The following is an 11451-nucleotide window of genomic DNA, read 5'->3' as shown; positions in this document are numbered from 1 at the left end:
AGGGCGCCGGCGACGAGAGAGAGGGACGGAGAAGGCGACAGAGTGTGCGTCCACCGGGCGAGGAGAGTGGCTTTTTATAGCTGCCGGGTGGCGGCAGGCGTGTGTGTATGCGTGGTGGGAGGGGACGGCAAGTCGCCAGGCCATTACTGCACCGCCCATGGGGAATCAGGCGGAAGGCTGGTCGGCGGCAGCCTTGGCATTGATTGCCCGCGGAAAAACAAGGCAACGAGGGAGGACGACGATGCGCCGTCTTGCTGACTCGGTGGCCCCATCGGGCTTTCGCGCCAAAACGCTCCCCCATGCGCCCCACCACTACTAGGAAAAGGGCTACTAGTGGCGCACCAGTTTTGCCTACTAATGGCGCACTACTGGTGCGCCACTAGTACCACGACACTAGTATTTTTTTACTAATGGCGCACTTGTGGTGCGTTATTAGTATACCAGATACTAATGGCGCACCACAGGTGCGCCATTAGTATAGCCCACGGTGCGCCATTAGTATGCCTCCCAGGGGGCCATATATACCCATGTGCTTCGGCATACTAATGATGCACTGTGTTGTGATGCGCCATTAGTATCCTTTGGCATACTAATGGCACACTGTGTGGTGATGCGCCATTAGTATCCTTTAACAATACTAATGGCGCATTGTGGTGTGATGCGCCATTAGTATTAATATTAGGGTTTTTTTTCTTCTGATTTTTCATAGGTTACAAAATATATTATTTGACAGAATATAGACAGCACCACATAGCAACAGCAGATTCATCGAATACAATAGAAGGTAAGTCTCCGAATACAATTCATCATATTAGTCTCCGGATACAAAAGACCGAACGAAGATAGAACATTACAAGTCTCGGAGACCGCGAGTAGCGAGTTTGTCTTCATATTACAAGTCGATATTGATCATCTAAACTACCATCACATAGAAGAGAGCTGCGATCATCACGATGAGCATCATCGCGATGAAACTGGTCTTCACCCGGTTCCTCCAACGCTCCCTCCTCTCTCCCGCTAGATAGAGGGCGTATCTAGATTCTGCCTCCGCCCTAGTGGTGTACCCTTTGTAACTGTTACCGCTAAAACGGTGAACCTGTCTCCGACACTCCTCCAAGTCGTCGTAGACTCCAGGAACCTTACCCTTGTACACGACATACTACGGCATCTCTTGAATGAAATATGCCCTAGAGGAATTAATAAAGTTATTATTTATTTCCTCATATCATGATAAATGTTTATTATTCATGCTAGAATTGTATTAACCGGAAACATGATACATGTGTGAATACATAGACAAACATATAGTCACTAGTATGCCTCTACTTGACTAGCTCGTTAATCAAAGATGGTTATGTTTCCTAACCATAGACATGTGTTGTCATTTGATTAATGGGATCACATCATTAGGAGAATGATGTGATTGACATGACCCATTCCGTTAGCCTAGCACTTGATCGTTTAGTATATTGCTATTGCTTTCTTCCTGACTTATACATGTTCCTGTAACTATGAGAATTATGCAACTCCCGTTTACCGGAGGAACACTTTGGGTACTACCAAACGTCACAACGTAACTGGGTGATTATAAAGGAGTACTACAGGTGTCTCCGAAGGTACATGTTGAGTTGGCGTATTTCGAGATTAGGTTTTGTCACTCCGATTGTCGGAGAGGTATCTCTGGGCCCTCTCGATAATGCACATCATTATAAGCCTTGCAAGCAATGTGACCAAATGAGTTGGTTACAGGATGATGCATTACAGAACGAGTAAAGAGACTTGCCGGTAAAGAGATTGAACTAGGTATTGGATACCGGCGATCAAATCTCGGGCAAGTAACATACCGATGACAAAGGGAACAACGTATGTTGTTATGGGGTTTGACCGATAAAGATCTTCGTAGAATATGTAGGAACCAATATGGGCATCTAGGTTCCGCTATTGGTTATTGACCGAGAATAGTTCTAGGTCATGTCTACATAGTTCTCGAACCCGTAGGGTCCGCACGCTTAACGTTACGATGACAGTTTTATTATGAGTTTATAAGTTTTGATGTATCAAAGTTTGTTCGGAGTTCCAGATGTGATCACGGACATGACGAGGAGTCTCGAAATGGTTGAGACATAAAGATTGATATATTGGAAGCCTATGTTTGGACATCGGAAAGGTTCCGGGTGAAATCGGGATTTTACCGGAACACCGGGGGGGTTACCGGAACCCTCCCGGGGGTTAATGGGCCTTAGTGGGCCATGAGGGAGAAGAGGAGGGCCGGCCAGGGCAGGCCGCGCCCCCCTCCCCCCTAGTCCGAATAGGACAAGGAAGGGGGGGCGGCGCCCCTTTCCTCTTTCCCCTCCCCCCTTTCCTTCTCCACCAAGGCAAGAGGGGGGAGTCCTACTCCCGGTGGGAGTAGGACTCCTCCAGGCGCACCCCAAGGGGGCCAGCCGCACCTTCCCCTCCCTCCTTTATATACGGGGGCAGGGGGGCACCCCATAACACACAAATTGATCTACAGATCGTTCCTTAGCCGTGTGCGGTGCCCCCCTCCACCATATTCCACCTCGGTCATATCGTCGCGGAGTTTAGGCGAAGCCCTGCGCCGGTAGAACATCATCATCGTCACCACGCCGTCGTGCTGACAGAACTCATCCCCGAAGCTTTGCTGGATCGGAGCCCGGGGATCGTCATCGAGCTGAACGTGTGCTGAACTCGGAGGTGCCGTACGTTTGGTGCTTGGATCGGTCGGATCGTGAAGACGTACGACTACATCAACCGCGTTGTGCTAACGCTTCCGCTTACGGTCTACGAGGGTACATGGACAACACTCTCCCCTCTCGTTGCTATGCCATCACCATGATCTTGCGTGTGCGTAGGAATTTTTTTTGAAATTACTACGTTCCCCAACAGTGGTATCAGAGCCAGGTTTTATGCGTAGATGTCATATGCACGAGTAGAACACAAGTGAGTTGTGGGCGATACAAGTCATACTGCTTACCAGCATGTCATACTTTGGTTCGGCGGTATTGTGAGATGAAGCGGCCCAGACCGACATTACGCGTACGCTTACGCGAGACTGGTTTCACCGTTACGAGCACTCGTGCTTAAAGGTGACTGGTGGGTGTCTGTCTCTCTCACTTTAGCTGAATCGAGTGTGGCTACGCCCGGTCCTTGCGAAGGTTAAAACAGCACCAACTTGACGAACTATCGTTGTGGTTTTTATGCGTAGGTAAGAACGGTTCTTGCTAAAGCCCGTAGCATCCACGTAAAATTTGCAACAACAAAGTAGAGGACGTCTAACTTGTTTTTGCAGGGCATGTTGTGATGTGATATGGTCAAGACGTGATGCTATATTATATTGTATGAGATGATCATGTTTTGTAACCGAAGTTATCGGCAACTGGCAGGAGCCATATGGTTGTCGCTTTATTGTATGAAATGCAAACGCCCTGTAATTGCTTTACTTTATCTCTAAGCGGTAGAGATAGTCGTAGAAGCAATAGATGGTGTAACGACAACGATGCTACGATGGAGATCAAGGTGTTGCGCCGGTGACGATGGTGATCACGACGGTGCTTCGAAGATGGAGATCACAAGCACAAGATGATGATGGCCATATCATATCACTTATATTGATTGCATGTGATGTTTATCCTTTATGCATCTTATCTTGCTTTGATTGACGGTAGCATTTTAAGATGATCTCTCACTAATAATCAAGAAGTGTTCTCCCTGAGTATGCACCGTTGCGAAAGTTCTTCGTGCTGAGACACCACGTGATGATCGGGTGTGATAGGCTCTACGTTCAAATACAACGGGTGCAAAACAGTTGCACACGCGGAATACTCAAGTCATACTTGACGAGCCTAGCATATACAGATATGGCCTCGGAACACGGAGACCGAAAGGTCAAGCGTGAATCATATAGTAGATATGATCAACATAGTGATGTTCACCATTGAAGCTACTCCATCTCACGTGATGATCGGACATGGTTTAGTTGATTTGGATCACGTGATCACTTAGATGACTAGAGAGATGTCTGTCTAAGTGGGAGTTCTTAAGTAATATGATTAATTGAACTTAAATTTATCATGAAACTTAGTACCTGATAGTATTCTGCTTGTCTATGATTGTTTGTAGATAGATGGCTCGTGCTATTGTTCCGTTGAATTTTAATGCGTTCCTTGAGAAAGCAAAGTTGAAAGATGATGGTAGCAATTACACGGACTGGGTCCGTAACCTGAGGATTATCCTCATTGCTGCACAGAAAAGTTACGTCCTGGAAGCACCGCTGAGTGCCAGGCCTGCTACTGATGCAACTGACGACGTTAAGAACGTCTGGCAGAGCAAAGCTGATGACTACTCGATAGTTCAGTGTGCCATGCTTTACGGCTTAGAACCGGGTCTTCAACGACAATTTGAATATCATGGGGCATATGAGATGTTCCAGGAGTTGAAGTTAATATTTCAAGCAAATGCCCGTATTGAGAGATATGAAGTCTCCAATAAGTTCTATAGCTGCAAGATGGAGGAGAATAGTTCTGTCAGTGAACACATACTCAAAATGTCTGGGTATAATAATCACTTGATTCAACTGGGAGTTAATCTTCCTGATGATAGTGTCATTAACAGAATTCTTCAATCACTGCCACCAAGCTACAAGAGCTTTGTGATGATCTATAATATGCAAGGGATGAACAAGACTATTCCCGAGCTCTTCGCGATGCTAAAAGCCGCGGAGGTAGAAATCAAGAAGGAGCATCAAGTGTTGATGGTTAACAAGACCACCAGTTTCAAGAAAAAGGGCAAAGGGAAGAAGAAGGGGAACTTCAAAAGGAACAACAAGCAAGTTGCTGCTCAAGAGAAGAAACCCAAGTCTGGACCTAAGCCTGAAACTGAGTGCTTCTACTACAAGTAGACTGGACACTTGAAGCGAAACTGCCCCAAGTATTTGGCGGATAAGAAGGATGGCAAAGTGAACAAAGGTATATGTGATATACATGTTATTGATGTGTACCTTACTAATGCTCGCAGTAGCACCTGGGTATTTGATACTGGTTCTGTTGCTAATATTTGCAACTCGAAACAGGGACTACAGATTAAGCGAAGATTGGCTAAGGTGTTGGAAATATGCCCTAGAGGCAATAATAAAAGTGTTATTATTATATTTCCTTGTTCATGATAATTGTCTTTTATTCATGCTATAACTGTATTATCCGGAAATCGTAATACATGTGTGAATACATAGACCACAATATGTCCCTAGTGAGCCTCTAGTTGACTAGCTCGTTGTGATCAACGGATAGTCATGGTTTCCTGACTATGGACATTGGATGTCGTTGATAACGGGATCACATCATTAGGAGAATGATGTGATGGACAAGACCCAATCCTAAGAAGGAAATATGCCCTAGAGGCAATAATAAAGTTATTATTTATTTCCTTATAATCATGATAAATGTTTATTATTCATGCTAGAATTGTATTTTCCAGAAACATAATACATGTGTGAATACATAGACAAACAGAGTGTCACTAGTATGCCTCTACTTGACTAGCTCGTTAATCAAAGATGGTTATGTTTCCTAACCATGAACAATGAGTTGTTATTTGATTAACGAGGTCACATCATTAGTAGAATGATCTGATTGACATGACCCATTCCATTAGCTTAGCACCTGATCGTTTAGTATGTTGCTATTGCTTTCTTCATGACTTATACATGTTCCTACGACTATGAGATTATGCAACTCCCGTTTACCGGAGGAACACTTTGGGTACTACCAAACGTCACAACGTAAATGGGTGATTATAAAGGAGTACTACAGGCGTCTCCAATGGTCGATGTTGGGTTGGCGTATTTCGAGATTAGGATTTGTCACTCCGATTGTCGGAGAGGTATCTCTGGGCCCTCTCGGTAATACACATCACATAAGCCTTGCAAGCATTACAACTAATATGTTAGTTGTGAGATGATGTATTACGGAACGAGTAAAGAGACTTGCCGTTAACGAGATTGAACTAGGTATTGGATACCGACGATCGAATCTCGGGCAAGTAACATACCGATGACAAAGGGAACAACGTATGTTGTTATGCGGTCTGACCGATAAAGATCTTCGTAGAATATGTAGGAGCCAATATGGGCATCCAGGTCCCGCTATTGGTTATTTACCAGAGACATGTCTCGGTCATGTCTACATTGTTCTCGAACCCGTAGGGTCCGCACGCTTAAGGTTACGATGACAGTTATATTATGAGTTTATGCATTTTGATGTACCGAAGGTTGTTCGGAGTCCCGGATGTGATCACGGACATGACGAGGAGTCTCGAAATGGTCGAGACGTAAAGATTGATATATTGGAAGCCTATGTTTGGGCATCGGAAGTGTTCCGGGTGAAATCGGGATTTTACCGGGTTACCGGGAGGTTACCGGAACCCCCCGGGAGCCATATGGGCCATCATGGGCCTTAGTGGAAAGGAGAAAGGGGCAGCCCAAGGTGGCTGCGCCTCTTTCCCCTCCCCTAGTCCTATTAGGACTAGGAGAAGGTGGCCGGCCCCCCTCTCTCCCTTCCCCTCCGAGGAATCCTAGTTGGACTAGGATTGGGGGGAGGAATCCTACTCCCAGAGGGAGTAGGACTCTCCTGCGCCTCCCTCTTTGGCCGGGCCAGCCTCCCCTCCTCTCCTCCTTTATATACGGAGGCAGGGGCACCTCTAAACACACAAGTTGACACAAGTTGATCCACGTGATCGATTCCTTAGCCGTGTGCGGTGCCCCCTGCCACCATATTCCTCGATAATACTGTAGCGGAGTTTAGGCGAAGCCCTGCTGCTGTAGTTCATCAAGATCGTCACCACGCCGTCGTGCTGACGAAACTCTTCCCCGACACTTTGCTGGATCGGAGTCCGGGGATCGTCATCGAGCTGAACGTGTGCTCGAACTCGGAGGTGCCGTAGTTTCGGTGCTTGATCGGTTGGATCGTGAAGACGTACGACTACTTCCTCTACATCGTGTCATTGCTTCCGCAGTCGGTCTGCGTTGGGTACGTAGACAACACTCTCCTCTCGTTGCTATGCATCACATGATCCTGTGTGCGCGTAGGAAATTTTTTGAAATTACTACGAAACCCAACACATGTCGCCTTTTAGTCGGCCAACACTCCGTGCCATACAACATTGCGGGTCGAACCGTCGTCCTGTAGAACTTGCCTTTTAGCTTTTGTGGCACTCTCTTGTCACAGAGAATGCCAGAAGCTTGGCGCCACTTCATCCATCCGGCTTTGATTCGATGGTTCACATCTTCATCAATACTCCCATCCTCCTGCAACATTGACCCCAAATACCGAAAGGTGTCCTTCCGAGGTACCACCTGGCCATCAAGGCTAACCTCCTCCTCCTCACAGCTAGTAGTACTGAAACCGCACATCATGTACTCGGTTTTAGTTCTACTAAGCCTAAACCCTTTCGATTCCAAGGTTTGTCTCCATAACTCTAACTTCCTATTTACCCCCGTCCGACTATCGTCAACTAGCACCACATTATCCGCAAAGAGCATACACCATGGGATATCTCCTTGTATACCCCTTGTGACCTCATCCATCACCAATGCAAAAAGATAAGGGCTCAAAGCTGACCCCTGATGCAGTCCTATCTTAATCGGGAAGTCATCGGTGTCGACATCACTTGTTCGAACACTTGTCACAACATTATTGTACATGTCCTTGATGAGGGTAATGTACTTTGCTGGGACTTTGTGTTTCTCCAAGGCCCACCACATGACATTCCGCGGTATCTTATCATAGGCCTTCTCCAAGTCAATGAACACCATATGCAAGTCCTTCTTATGCTCCCTATATCTCTCCATAAGTTGTCGTACCAAGAAAATGGCTTCCATGGTCGACCTCCCTGAAGGAAATATGCCCTAGAGGCAATAATAAAGTTATTATTTATTTCCTTATAATCATGATAAATGTTTATTATTCATGCTAGAATTGTATTTTCCGGAAACATAATACATGTGTGAATACATAGACAAACAGAGTGTCACTAGTATGCCTCTACTTGACTAGCTCGTTAATCAAAGATGGTTATGTTTCCTAACCATGAACAATGAGTTGTTATTTGATTAACGAGGTTACATCATTAGTAGAATGATCTGATTGACATGACCCATTCCATTAGCTTAGCACCTGATCGTTTAGTATGTTGCTATTGCTTTCTTCATGACTTATACATGTTCCTACGACTATGAGATTATGCAACTCCCGTTTACCGGAGGAACACTTTGGGTACTACCAAACGTCACAACGTAAATGGGTGATTATAAAGGAGTACTACAGGTGTCTCCAATGGTCGATGTTGGGTTGGCGTATTTCGAGATTAGGATTTGTCACTCCGATTGTCGGAGAGGTATCTCTGGGCCCTCTCGGTAATACACATCACATAAGCCTTGCAAGCATTACAACTAATATGTTAGTTGTGAGATGATGTGTTACGGAACGAGTAAAGAGACTTGCCGTTAACGAGATTGAACTAGGTATTGGATACCGACGATCGAATCTCGGGCAAGTAACATACCGATGACAAAGGGAACAACGTATGTTGTTATGCGGTCTGACCGATAAAGATCTTCGTAGAATATGTAGGAGCCAATATGGGCATCCAGGTCCCGCTATTGGTTATTGACCAGAGACATGTCTCGGTCATGTCTACATTGTTCTCGAACCCGTAGGGTCCGCACGCTTAAGGTTACGATGACAGTTATATTATGAGTTTATGCATTTTGATGTACCGAAGGTTGTTCGGAGTCCCGGATGTGATCACGGACATGACGAGGAGTCTCGAAATGGTCGAGACGTAAAGATTGATATATTGGAAGCCTATGTTTGGACATCGGAAGTGTTCCGGGTGAAATCGGGAGGTTACCGGAACCCCCCGGGAGCCATATGGGCCATCATGGGCCTTAGTGGAAAGGAGAAAGGGGCAGCCCAAGGTGGCTGCGCCTCTTTCCCCTCCCCTAGTCCTATTAGGACTAGGAGAAGGTGGCCGGCCCCCCTCTCTCCCTTCCCCTCCGAGGAATCCTAGTTGGACTAGGATTGGGGGGAGGAATCCTACTCCCAGAGGGAGTAGGACTCTCCTGCGCCTCCCTCTTTGGCCGGCCAGCCTCCCCTCCTCTCCTCCTTTATATACGGAGGCAGGGGCACCTCTAAACACACAAGTTGACACAAGTTGATCCACGTGATCGATTCCTTAGCCGTGTGCGGTGCCCCCTGCCACCATATTCCTCGATAATACTGTAGCGGAGTTTAGGCGAAGCCCTGCTGCTGTAGTTCATCAAGATCGTTACCACGCCGTCGTGCTGACGAAACTCTTCCCCGACACTTTGCTGGATCGGAGTACGGGGATCGTCATCGAGCTGAACGTGTGCTCGAACTCGGAGGTGCCGTAGTTTCGGTGCTTGATCGGTTGGATCGTGAAGGCGTACGACTACTTCCTCTACGTCGTGTCATTGCTTCCGCAGTCGGTCTGCGTTGGGTACGTAGACAACACTCTCCTCTCGTTGCTATGCATCACATGATCCTGTGTGCGCGTAGGAAATTTTTTGAAATTACTACGAAACCCAACAGTGGCATCCGAGCCTAGGTTAATGATGTTGATGTTATATGCACGAGTAGAACACAAGTGAGTTGTGGACGATACAAGTCATACTGCCTACCAGCATGTCATATTTTGGTTCAGCGGTATTGTTGGACGAGACGACCCGGACCAACCTTACGCGTACGCTTACGCGAGACCGGTTCCCTCGACGTGCTTTGCACAGAGATGGCTTGCGGGCGACTGCCTCTCCAACTTTAGTTGAACCAAGTATGGCTACGCCCGGTCCTTGCGAAGGTTAAAACGGAGTCTATTTGACAAACTATCGTTGTGGTTTTGATGCGTAGGTGAGATTGGTTCTTACTTAAGCCCGTAGCAGCCACGTAAAACATGCAACAACAAAGTAGAGGACGTCTAACTTGTTTTTGCAGGGCATGTTGTGATGTGATATGGTCAAGGCATGATGCTGAATTGTATGAGATGATCATGTTTTGTAACCAAGTTATCGGCAACTGGCAGGAGCCATATGGTTGTCGCTTTATTGTATGCAATGCAATCGCGATGTAATGCTTTACTTTATTACTAAACGGTAGTGATAGTCGTGGAAGCATAAGATTGGCGAGACGACAACGATGCTACGATGGAGATCAAGGTGTCGCGCCGGTGACGATGGTGATCATGACGGTGCTTCGGAGATGGAGATCACAAGCACAAGATAATGATGGCCATATCATATCACTTATATTGATTGCATGTGATGTTTATCTTTTTATGCATCTTATCTTGCTTTGATTGACGGTAGCATTATAAGGTGATCTCTCACTAAATTATCAAGAAGTGTTCTCCCTGAGTATGCACCGTTGCAAAAGTTCTTCGTGCTGAGACACCACGTGATGATCGGGTGTGATAGGCTCTACGCTCAAATACAACGGGTGCAAAACAGTTGCGCACGCAGAATACTCAGGTTAAACTTGACGAGCCTAGCATATGCAGATATGGCCTCGGAACACGAAGACCGAAAGGTCGAGCGTGAATCATATAGTAGATATGATCAACATAATGATGTTCACCGATGAAACTACTCCATCTCACGTGATGATCGGACATGGTTTAGTTGATTTGGATCACGTGATCACTTAGAGGATTAGAGGGATGTCTATCTAAGTGGGAGTTCTTTAATAATATGATTAATTGAACTTAAAATTTATCATGAACTTAGTCCCTGATAGTATCTTGCTTGTTTATGTTGATTGTAGATAGATGGCTCGTGCTGTTGTTCCGTTAAATTTTAATGCGTTCCTTGAGAAAGCAAAGTTGAAAGATGATGGTAGCAATTACACGGACTGGGTCCGTAACTTGAGGATTATCCTCATTGCTGCACAGAAGAATTACGTCCTGGAAGCACCGCTGGGTGCCAGGCCAGCTGCTGGAGCAACGCCAGATGTTATGAACGTCTGGCAGAGCAAAGCTGATGACTACTCGATAGTTCAGTGTGCCATGCTTTACGGCTTAGAATCGGGACTTCAACGACGTTTTGAACGTCATGGAGCATATGAGATGTTCCAGGAGTTGAAGTTAATATTTCAAGCAAATGCCCGGATTGAGAGATATGAAGTCTCCAATAAGTTCTATAGCTGCAAGATGGAAGAGAACAGTTCTGTCAGTGAGCATATACTCAAAATGTCTGGGTATAATAATCACTTGATTCAATTGGGAGTTAATCTTCCAGATGATTGCGTCATTGACAGAATTCTCCAATCACTGCCACCAAGCTACAAGAGCTTCGTGATGAACTATAATATGCAAGGGATGAACAAGACTATTCCCGAGCTCTTCGCAATTCTAAAAGCTGCGGAGGTA

The sequence above is a fragment of the Triticum dicoccoides genome, chromosome 1B, assembly GCF_002162155.2.
Source record: "Triticum dicoccoides isolate Atlit2015 ecotype Zavitan chromosome 1B, WEW_v2.0, whole genome shotgun sequence".
Lineage (NCBI taxonomy): Eukaryota > Viridiplantae > Streptophyta > Magnoliopsida > Poales > Poaceae > Triticum > Triticum dicoccoides.
Note: the sequence above shows the minus strand (reverse complement) of the source record.